The sequence below is a fragment of the Corvus brachyrhynchos genome, unplaced genomic scaffold, assembly GCF_000691975.1.
Source record: "Corvus brachyrhynchos isolate BGI_N302 unplaced genomic scaffold, ASM69197v1 scaffold105, whole genome shotgun sequence".
NCBI classification, from domain to species: Eukaryota; Metazoa; Chordata; class Aves; order Passeriformes; family Corvidae; genus Corvus; species Corvus brachyrhynchos.
The window spans coordinates 3,687,626-3,697,765 of NW_008238452.1; positions in this window are offsets into that span (position 1 = coordinate 3,687,626).

Below are 10,140 nucleotides of genomic sequence, written 5' to 3' on the forward strand. Positions count from 1 at the left end.
AGGGAAATACTGTTCAAAAAGGGGACTTAACTAAAAATACTCCCACTTCTGTGTTCTCTTTTATGGTTCAAATGCCATCTACACAGTAATTTCTGCTTCTTCCTATATTCTGTTCCTTCCCAAACAATCTAGTCCTCATTCACTCCCTTTCACTCCCTTCTACCCTCCCTTTCTCCTTTAGGGAAGGCGCTTCAGTTGTGCCTGACACTGACAACTCTTGCATTAACACCAGACAGGACAAGCACTGGTAAATCTTGCCCCACCTTATCTCACAGGTGCCATTAGGAGAAACCTCACCTGAAAACAAAGAACAAGCAAAAAAATTTACAGGATCTGTGCTATTCCTGGAAGACTTACACTTCCCTTCAGCATGGAGCACTGCTGCTCTTCTAGCCATGGAGCACTTGGCTCATTTATAAATTGCTAACCCAGTACCTGCAGATGAACAGTTCCAAGCATTCCTTATGGACTTACTGCCTCTCCCTTCAGGTGTCCTGTATGTTGTTAGACAGCTGCTATACTTTATTACCTATTTTTTTCCATCCCTACCTTTACAGGAATACTTTTAGACACTCATACATGAATAGGCTTTGTTTGGTGAGAATATCTTCTTCTTTCTTTCCCCACCCTCCTCCACTCTTCCGACTCACTCAATCCCAGCCCTTCCCTGGGTTCACAGTCTCAGCTGGGCAGGTTGAACTGCAACAGATCTTCAAACCTGAAATAATTCTGGTTAAAAATAGCTTTGGGGGGTCCTATTTTACTTTTATCAATTCTTTCCATTTCCTATTTTACACCCTACAAAGAGCTGAACAAACACCAGGTAACACCCAGTGCAGCTGGAGGTGGTGGGAAAGGTGCAGTACAAATTCCCAAAAACCTGACTGGCATTAAGAATTTTTTATGGCACTGAAGAACAAAATACTGCCTCGAGCTCCTTTTCCACTTGTTGCACTGGACAGGGCCGGCTTAAACCATTCCCACTTCTTCCCCCTACCAGTCCCCAACAGTTGCATTTTGGGGGGTAAGAGGGTGAGGAGGCAAATTATATTTGCTCTAGGTCAGTTCTCTGACCCAGTCTCTCTGCATTTTAAAACACATCCTCCTGAAGCATAACTTCTGCATCAGAAGACTTCCCTTAAAAAGATGTGTTACAAGGCAAACTCAGAAGCAGACTGGGTTGGGAATTTTTCAGCGCAAGTTTTTCCACTGGAGGATAACAATTTGTTGAAATTGAAACTTTACGACTTCCACTGCAGCAGTCTGACAAAACTTGAAGCAAAAACCATTTCTCAGGTCCAGGACAGAATTTCTGTTAAAAACAAAAGCATGTAAGAGCAGAGCAGAAGGCAGGTTTTTGGAATGGGAAGTGACCGCTGGAGTTGGGCTCCAACCCCTGCTCTCCTTGATTTGGCCTCTCCATTTGGACACACTCCACCAAGGTGCCAGAGGTGGCTACTGATGGCTATGGGATCAGTCTCACACTTCTTTGACTGCTTTTTTATTAAAACAGCTGAAAGTTTTCATCATTTCAGAGTGACACAGTGGGGGATAAAGACCAAAATTGAAAACGTGACACTTTTGTGAGATCGGGAAGTATTTTTTAGCTAGTTCTATGTGGTTCTTATATGATTGTCTCAGTGTTTGAGACAATTCTCCGGCAAATTTCCCCATCTGACACATAAGCCTTTTTTAGGCTTTAAGAACAACTCAGTGGGCAGCAGAGCAGTAAAGGTCAGATGAAGAGCAGCAGAGGTACACAGCAAACAGTAAATCCCTCTGTGGAATGAAAGAAACCGTAGGTTGAAAAGTCACCGGGAGAACAAAGATGGATAGTAATTTCATTTAAAACTTCTCCCTCAGTGAAAGTTTCTGTATGAGTACTGATCCATCAATAACCCATTTCACAATCAAGAGCACCCAGGGTGCTTTCCCAGGCCTCACAGATCTCCTTATTTTCCATCAAGACAAAGCACCAACACTTTCACTGCAGTGAAACTGCTCTGTACCAACAGTCAGATATCAGCAGTCACATGGCTTTGGATAATTCATGCTCAGTTTTTCAGTTAAAGAACAATGATCCATGTCTTAAAAGATACGACAAACATATTTTAAACTAAGTTTAATACAGATATGTAGCCCCATACATTTGCAAAATACTACTTTATAATTGTCACCATAAACTATGATAAAAATTCCACTTCTTTCTGTTGCTCTATTTGAATGTTGCTTATATATAAAAAACTATTCTGCCAGCTGTTAAAGGTGACCAACTAAAAATTGGCCATTGTTGATGGGCTCTACCACATGACCTTAACAGGAGTCTGACAGTGATTAGATCTCCAACTTTTGATACCCAAAATCATACCGGGAGTGGCCCACCTCTTTATTATTATTTACACAGATTTGATGTAGTTTAGCTGCTTTGCAACATAACAAACATGGAACCAGCTTCCCTGTTACTCCATACTTCTCCCTTATTTTGCACTGCACGGGTTTTAATTCCTACCTTATCCTGCAAGATTTAAATGGTGAGAATAGGTCCCCTTCACTGAAAGCAGAAGGATGTGACCCCAAAGAGAGCACAGACTGCACCTTGTACCTGACACATGGCCACAGGCAGCAGCCAGAGGAGGAGGCACCAGCAGATGGGGCCTCACTACAGGTCCTGTGTCACCTCCTGGGGTTTCCTGAGAACCACACACTGGCCCAGCCCTGGTAGAAACAGCTTCCTCTGCACAGCTCTCTGCACACTGCTCACAGCACTCAAGTGTCCCTGAAAGTCAGGAGCAGATAATTTCAGTTTTCATCATTATCAATTTCCAAAGTACCAATTCATCTAATTTAAAATCACTTTTATTTTTTAAAAAAATAATCACAGGAAAAGCCTACAAACAGCAAAGTTCTTTTACAAGAAATCCTTCAGAGAATATGACTAATGCACCTGTACTTTTTAAATATAATAAAACATTGAGTCAAGGCCTACTCATATTCTTACTCTGATTTTTTCTTTTGTTGTTTTGTCCTTACAACCTTTCAATCATTTTCTGAATGGAAAAAAACATCAACTTAGTTTCTCAACACAAGTAAAAGTCCTTTCACTTCTACGTAGAATTCAGGATTCTCACGAGTAGTGCAGTGCAAGAGGCCCCACACAATCCTTTTATCTATAGCAGCAAAGGAAATGCTTTTCATTTTCAGGGCACTGCTTAGCACGTCTGGAGTTTTCCCAAATACAATGATCTTGAACTTGTTGTTTGTTGGTTTGGTTTTTTCCCCGCTCTGCTCCTACTGATTTGCAGAGGAAGTCCAGGCACACATAGATTTAAAATGAATATTTGGATCTTTGTGTCCATATTCTACACGTGGAAAACCGGAAAACCACTACTAATTGTCCAATTAACACTGATATTTAAGAGTTGGGTATTATTACAGAACATCAAGAATAAGAAACTCCACATAAAGCACGAACTTCATATAATACTAGTGTTGAAGTTGTCAAAGAGTAAACACAACTTTTTTTTTTTAACATTGGTTAAGCTACCTGGATACAAGACTGGTTGATATTCCTATCAGCTGTTTAGCAAACACACATGAAGATGATGATTATTATTATTGCTTTTCACTGATGTAATTTCCAGTTTAATTATTAAATTAAGTGGCTTAAATAATTTTAAGTTTCCCATAAATAAAATAATAATCCTTGGGGTAAAACGAGTAAGAAAACAAACACATGTACATCTGTAGAGTTATTAATGATGCCTCCGCTAACATTTCTGCTGAATATTTGTGCTTCCTGTTTAACATCAGAAATTTCTCTCCCACAGATCTTGGTTTCACACTCTGTTTTTTCCTTAGGCATTTAAGTGGAATCTTTTGACATTTTTGTTTAGCCACACATAGCTAAGAGTTCTGGAGGCAGTAATAATACTGTTCTATGAGATACATGATAAAACACAAAATATCTCATAAAATATTCCCCTAGTTTCTCTGAATGTAGAATCAAAATGTATAGATTTTCATAGATACCAGCCAAAGAACCACTTATAAAATTTTATATGGATATAGAAACCAGCATTAGGGAAAAATCATTTAGCTACATGACAATAGAGGAGTTAATTTTAATATAGTAATAAAATTACTTTGGGAATGAAGGGAGATATGCTCTGGAGATGAATGTGTTTTTTCAGAACTATGTGTCATCCTTACTACTATTATTAAGCCAAAGTGAATTATTTTATCACCAATTCCATTGGGGGGAGAAAAACGAGCCAAAATCAAGAGACAGAATGTATAAGTGCTTCAAAGCCGTACATTAAAATGAAGAAATTCATCAATGCAAATCACTTCTTGGTTTCCGTGAGATCAGGATTAACACTGGATTATTCAGAAGGAGGCACCAAGTTCCTGAAAAATGCAGCAGTGAAATTTCACTCTCATTTACTCATGAAGATTAAAGCAGAGTCAGCAACTTCCCCAGGCACTGGGGGAGGCAGTGTCATAGCTAGAATGACAACATGGGAGCCTCTGAACCACAGCCCTGCTGAAGGTCATGCTTTACCACACTAGGTAATCCTACAAAAACCCATCAGGATTGGGCAGAAAGGAAGAAATTAATACACAGTCATCTAGGAGAACAGGAAGAATTAGGACTATATAAAACAGCAAAAAAACCAGGAGAGGGAAAACCCTGAATTACCACAAGCAAGGATCTACTACATAGCATAGGGGGAAACCCCTATGTTCTACCTATGAATCACATCTGTTAATAATGAAATTATAATCCAAACCACAAAAGATATTCTGTATCCTAACTTTTTCTTCGTTAAAAAGATAGGAAATGGGGTCAGAACTGCTATTGTTTCTCATGCTCTAAGAGAAATCTGTCTCAATCACACAGGCTTTGCACATTAAGATTGTGAGATACTGGGAGATTAGTTTTGGCACAGGAAGATAACCTAACATTTCCACTAATAAGTATTTGGAATGAAGCAAACTTTTAAACAGATGGTTTTCTTGGTGTTTAGGTCAAGGAACATAGACTCACTGATGGTTTTGGGTTGGAAGGCACCTTAAAGATCATCCAGTTTCAACCCCTTTGCCATGGGCAGGGACAACTTCCACCAGACCAGGTTGCTCAAAGGATAATAAATGTGCAAAAAACCAAACAAAACCCCCCAAAATCTTTCCTTGTACTAGAGCTACCTATATTACACACCACCCATATGCATATCCACTTCCTAAATGAGCCTCCTGAAATTACAGCCATTGAGTAGCGTGAGATAAGCCACAATCTTTTATTTCACAGACAAATGCACTCAATTTTAAGTGCAGAAAGATTCAAGCTGAAAAACTCCACCTGAAATCTGATCCAAATTTCTACTATGTGCCATTTCTGCATTTCCACTACCCTGTGCCTTATCAACTACAATTTCTCAACATAATTGGGCTCTTCCATGAATCTGGCAATATAGCCCAAGTCTAGGTTTAAAGAAGGGAAAAGCAGGGAACTTTTCCTGAATTTTTAAGCCTGGACCAGCGTTTTCTAAGGAGTGACATTTCTGGTTGGGAGTAAACGTAAACAAACAATCAACCACAACCTTTTGCAACTTTTGTACTGATGTCTCAACATGCCTCAGAAAAGGCTGTACATCTCTTACTACTCTGTTTTCTAGAGCAGCGGAGTACTTTTCCATATAAATCCAAACCACAGTTGTTCCAACGTGACTTCTGATCACTTCTCAGTCACTTCTGATGATTTTGGCAGAAAGCACAGTAAAAATTTTGCTATTACACCTACAAAAACAGAAGAGAAGAGGTATAGTAGAACTCAATAAAACTCAGTGGCTCATTTTCATGCCTACTAAAAAAATAGGAAACGGATTATTGGAGTTAAAAAGTCAGAGAATCCTCTTGCTATCCTTAGATGTTGGCATCCTAAAAAGCGACATCTTCCCATGAACTCCTTTCTATCCATTACGTGTGATTCTTGCCTCTACTTCTTTGTTTTAGGAAAGAGTTGGTCAGTTAATTCAGCAGTAGATGTTCTCATTTTCTTAAATTCTTAGTTTTTCTAAGAGATTTTAATGTCTAATATTATCAGCTGATATCATCTCCCCTTTTCAAAGTGTATATTTCAAAGTGTACTTGCCTCTGCCATCAGGGGATATAATTTTAAGACATGAAGTGTTTTACCAACTCAGAATTCCAAAACAAAAACATCTCACCAGAAAAGGAAAAAGATCACCAAAAGTTCATATCATTCGATCAATAAGCTTCAATTTTCAGATGCTCATGCTAACAATGGCTAATGCTTATACTCCATAACTAATTACGCTATCTTGATAGGATCAGGAAGAACCATCAGCATTAAATCTCTTTAGAAGAACAAGATTCAAAATCTGATGGTAACTGCATGTCAAAATGTGAAAAAAAAAATTATCTTACATCAAAACAATCACAAAATCTTTTGAATACAAGATGTTTCTGAGAAATAATATTTAATTTCCTTCTGGGAATACATAGAGCTTTGTCTGGGGTACTCAAAAGCTGATCAAAGGCTCCTATTCTGCATGGAAAGCTAATTACCAGGAAAGGCTTCTGCAAAGTAGGGATTAGGAACCAGTGACAAAAACCTGATACTTTATTTCAGCATCTGGCTCAAATCTTTATACCTCAATTTAAAAACAGATGGCTTGCATTAGAGCCATCATGAAAGGCTGAAAAAAGAATGTTTTGCAATAAGAAGTAATTATATAAATTTAGCATAAATAAAATAGTTTTCTAGAATCAAAATAATGACAAAATTGCATGTTCACTTTTTTTTTCTTCCTGTCGCCTAAATCTGAAATAAATACACTGAAAAGTCCTTTTATTATTATTGTGATAATGCATAGTAGCAGTTCCATGTATTGAGCATCTAAGGTGTAACTCTCCCTACAGGAAATCCTCAAGTGTCCCAAGATATTGACATCCTATTTGTATTGGCAGAGACAGAGGAGAGACCTCATTGCGGTCTTCACCATCCTCACAACGGGCAGTGGAGGCCCAGGCACTGATCTCTTCACTCTCAAGACGAGGGACAGCACTTGAGGAAATGGCATTGAGTGAACCAGAGAAGGTTTAGGTTGGGTCTCAGGAAAAGGTTTTTCACCCGGAGGGTGGCTGGGCACTGGAACAGGCTCCCCAGGGCTGTAGTGGTCACAGCACCAAGCCTGACAGAGTTCAAGAAACATCTGGCCAGCACTGTCAGGCACATGGTGTGACTCCTGGGGTGTCCTGTGCATTGCCAGGAGCTGGAATCGATCCTGATGGGTCCCTTGCAACTGAGAATATTCTGTGATATCCATGGGCTACATTCTGCAGCAGACTGAAATCCTTGGCTTTCTATTGTCCCCAGGTGGAAGGTGCATACATGTTATCTGTTTTCACATGGGTTTCTTTGGTCCATCCCATCCTCCTCTCCCACCTTTGTCTCTTCCCTTCCAGAAAGCAACACCTTAGCATTTGGATGCAAATGTCGCTCCATGTCCAGAAGCATAATTAGGCGATTACAGTAGAATAAACCACAGTAATTTTCATACTTGGTTCCACAGTTGGTGTTTTCTGTGCTTAAAAAGGGAGCTTCTCACTGATCAGACATTCGCTGGTCCCCACTCTTCCTCATGGAAGCCAGCCTTTGTCATGCACTGTACTTCTGATATGCCAAATCCAAAAGATGCTTTTCTAAAAAGCTTTGAAATTGAATAGGCACAAAATGACACATTCAGGGACTTCTTGGCTCCTGTTTACTGATATCAAACCCTTTATATTACTAAAATTTTTAAACTGGGATTTGGACAGCGCAGGGGGACCAAATGCATACTCTCTCATGCATTTGGTTGTGGAATATATGACTGAAGTTGCTATGATGCACTTGCCAGCAATAAATCACTGTCAATCTTTCCTTCGGCAAGATATGGAAAATGAAAAGTACGGTAATTTGAATAACGGTGGGAAGACCAATACCCCAGCAAATTTCTCCATTGCTTTTGCTTCCATTGCCAAATTTGTCATGAAGAAAGTCCAGACACCAAGTGAGAACTCAGCACTAGAATTTCAACCTCGCTTTCCACAGTACATTCTATTGACCTTCATATCTGGCTATTGAAGCAGCAAATCATCCAAAACACATTGTAACTGTGTAATTGAAACTTGTACTCTGTGGTTTAATAGACTTCTATTCTATTAAGATTTCAGAAACCAAGCATGACTATAAACTCTAATCAGATCACTGTGGTCCCTTATGAAACCTCTAACTGCATGATCAAAGTTTCAATTTCCTGCACTTTTTAATACTAGTGAGCAAAAGTAAATGGTGAGAAATGTAATGAGGTCACAGACCAAGTGGTTTTATGGTATTTGGATACTTTAGCCCACTTTCCTTAGAGTACATTCCATTGCTTCAGAAGAGCAAGCATGAAAATCAGTCACATTCTTTCTGCTACTGTGCTGTTCAGTTTTGCCTTGCTGTAAGCTGCTTCCAGAGCCGCAGAAATGTAAAAGCACCTTTCTCAAACTCCAGGAAACCTTGATGTGCAAGACTTCACACCTTAATCCTGCTCAACATAAGTCTTCTAGGAATTATTATTACTTACCTTTACTTAGGAGAATGTTCAATGTAACACAACAGCAGCTTCTCTCCTTTTGTATTTATACAGTGAACAGATTTTGAAAGATCCAGAAAGGATTTCACTGGTCATGGCTGGGCATTGTTATAACATGAATAACAATAATGGTGCATGCATTTAGACAGAAAATATGTTCTAGGTACAAAGTGTTTCACACCTCTTGCAATTCTGCCACCCAAGAAGTCTCCACTGGTTTGGAATTTAATACTTGCAGTTTCCTAATTGGCTGAGTGCTGCAGAAACTTACCCTCCCCCATTCCAACACAACCTTGGAAAAACTTGCTTCTACCAAGATCCATGGATTTTCTGGAGCCTTTTATGACGCTCTTTAGGGACTAAAGGGAAGAACCACACTGTAATATCTGATTTCTCCACTGAGGCTGAGAGCTGGGCATGAGCTGACACAGGTGCTACCCCAATCGTCCAGATCAGAGACGAGGTAGAACACCCAATCTCCTCTGCAGCCCACGCAAATGCATTTCCTTTCTGAGAAAACCAAGCTGCAGGAGGGAGGGTGACGCACACACAGGGCTCACTTGGCTACGGGGTCGTGACGTGGCTGGGGCAGACATGCAGCTCTAGGGCCAGGCACTTCTAAAATCACCACAGGATTTGAATTATGAAATATGCTGTTACCATACTGCATAAATTTCATTATGTCTCACACATATTATTGAGACCTTGGGCAGGGTATAAATTTAGCTCTGATCACTGTACTGATGTTCTTGTGCCAAATCAACTGAACATAGTTTTCTATACATGAAACACTTGTGTTGAGTGGTTTTGAATAAACTAGAGATATTGAACTGCTGTGCCTAATAGGAACAGATGTAAACTCATAAAAACTGCCATTAGAGAGGGAAAAATAATTTTTTTAGCAACAAAGCATTGTAGACATATAAGAAATTCAGCTTGTCTACTACAGCATTTGCATTAGGACCAAAGATGGCTCTCCTCCATCTGTGGTAATAAAATTCTTTTCGACATGAGTAAAAGGGAAAGAATCAGGAACCTTCCTTAGCTCTGAATCCCACTGACACAGAGGATTTTCCTAGCAAAAGATGTTTTTTCTCCAGCTTTATGTTCAAATTCACATTGTGCCAGGTCACTAGTATGGAAATTTGCCCTTGTAATCACTATTAAATTTGCATTTGTATTCATTATTTCTGTGGGATATCCCTTAAAACTCTCACTCAAAAATAAAGCAAATGGCAACTTCTAATTGGTTTTGGTGAAGAAGGGAAAGGGATACATTTCCAAAGAGCAGCAGAACTTCAAAGGGCTCAAGCAAGAGCAAAAAAACCAAGCAAATTTCTGTTGTTTTGTTCAGCAAAAAAGTAGGACAGTAAAGAAAGGCTAGAAAAGAGGCAATTCCTGTGGAAAAAGTTCCACCTCATTTTGAGTGTCACAGCAGAGGTAGACAGGAAGACTCACACCTCTTCCAGTTCCAGGACCAAAAGGTAAAACCATC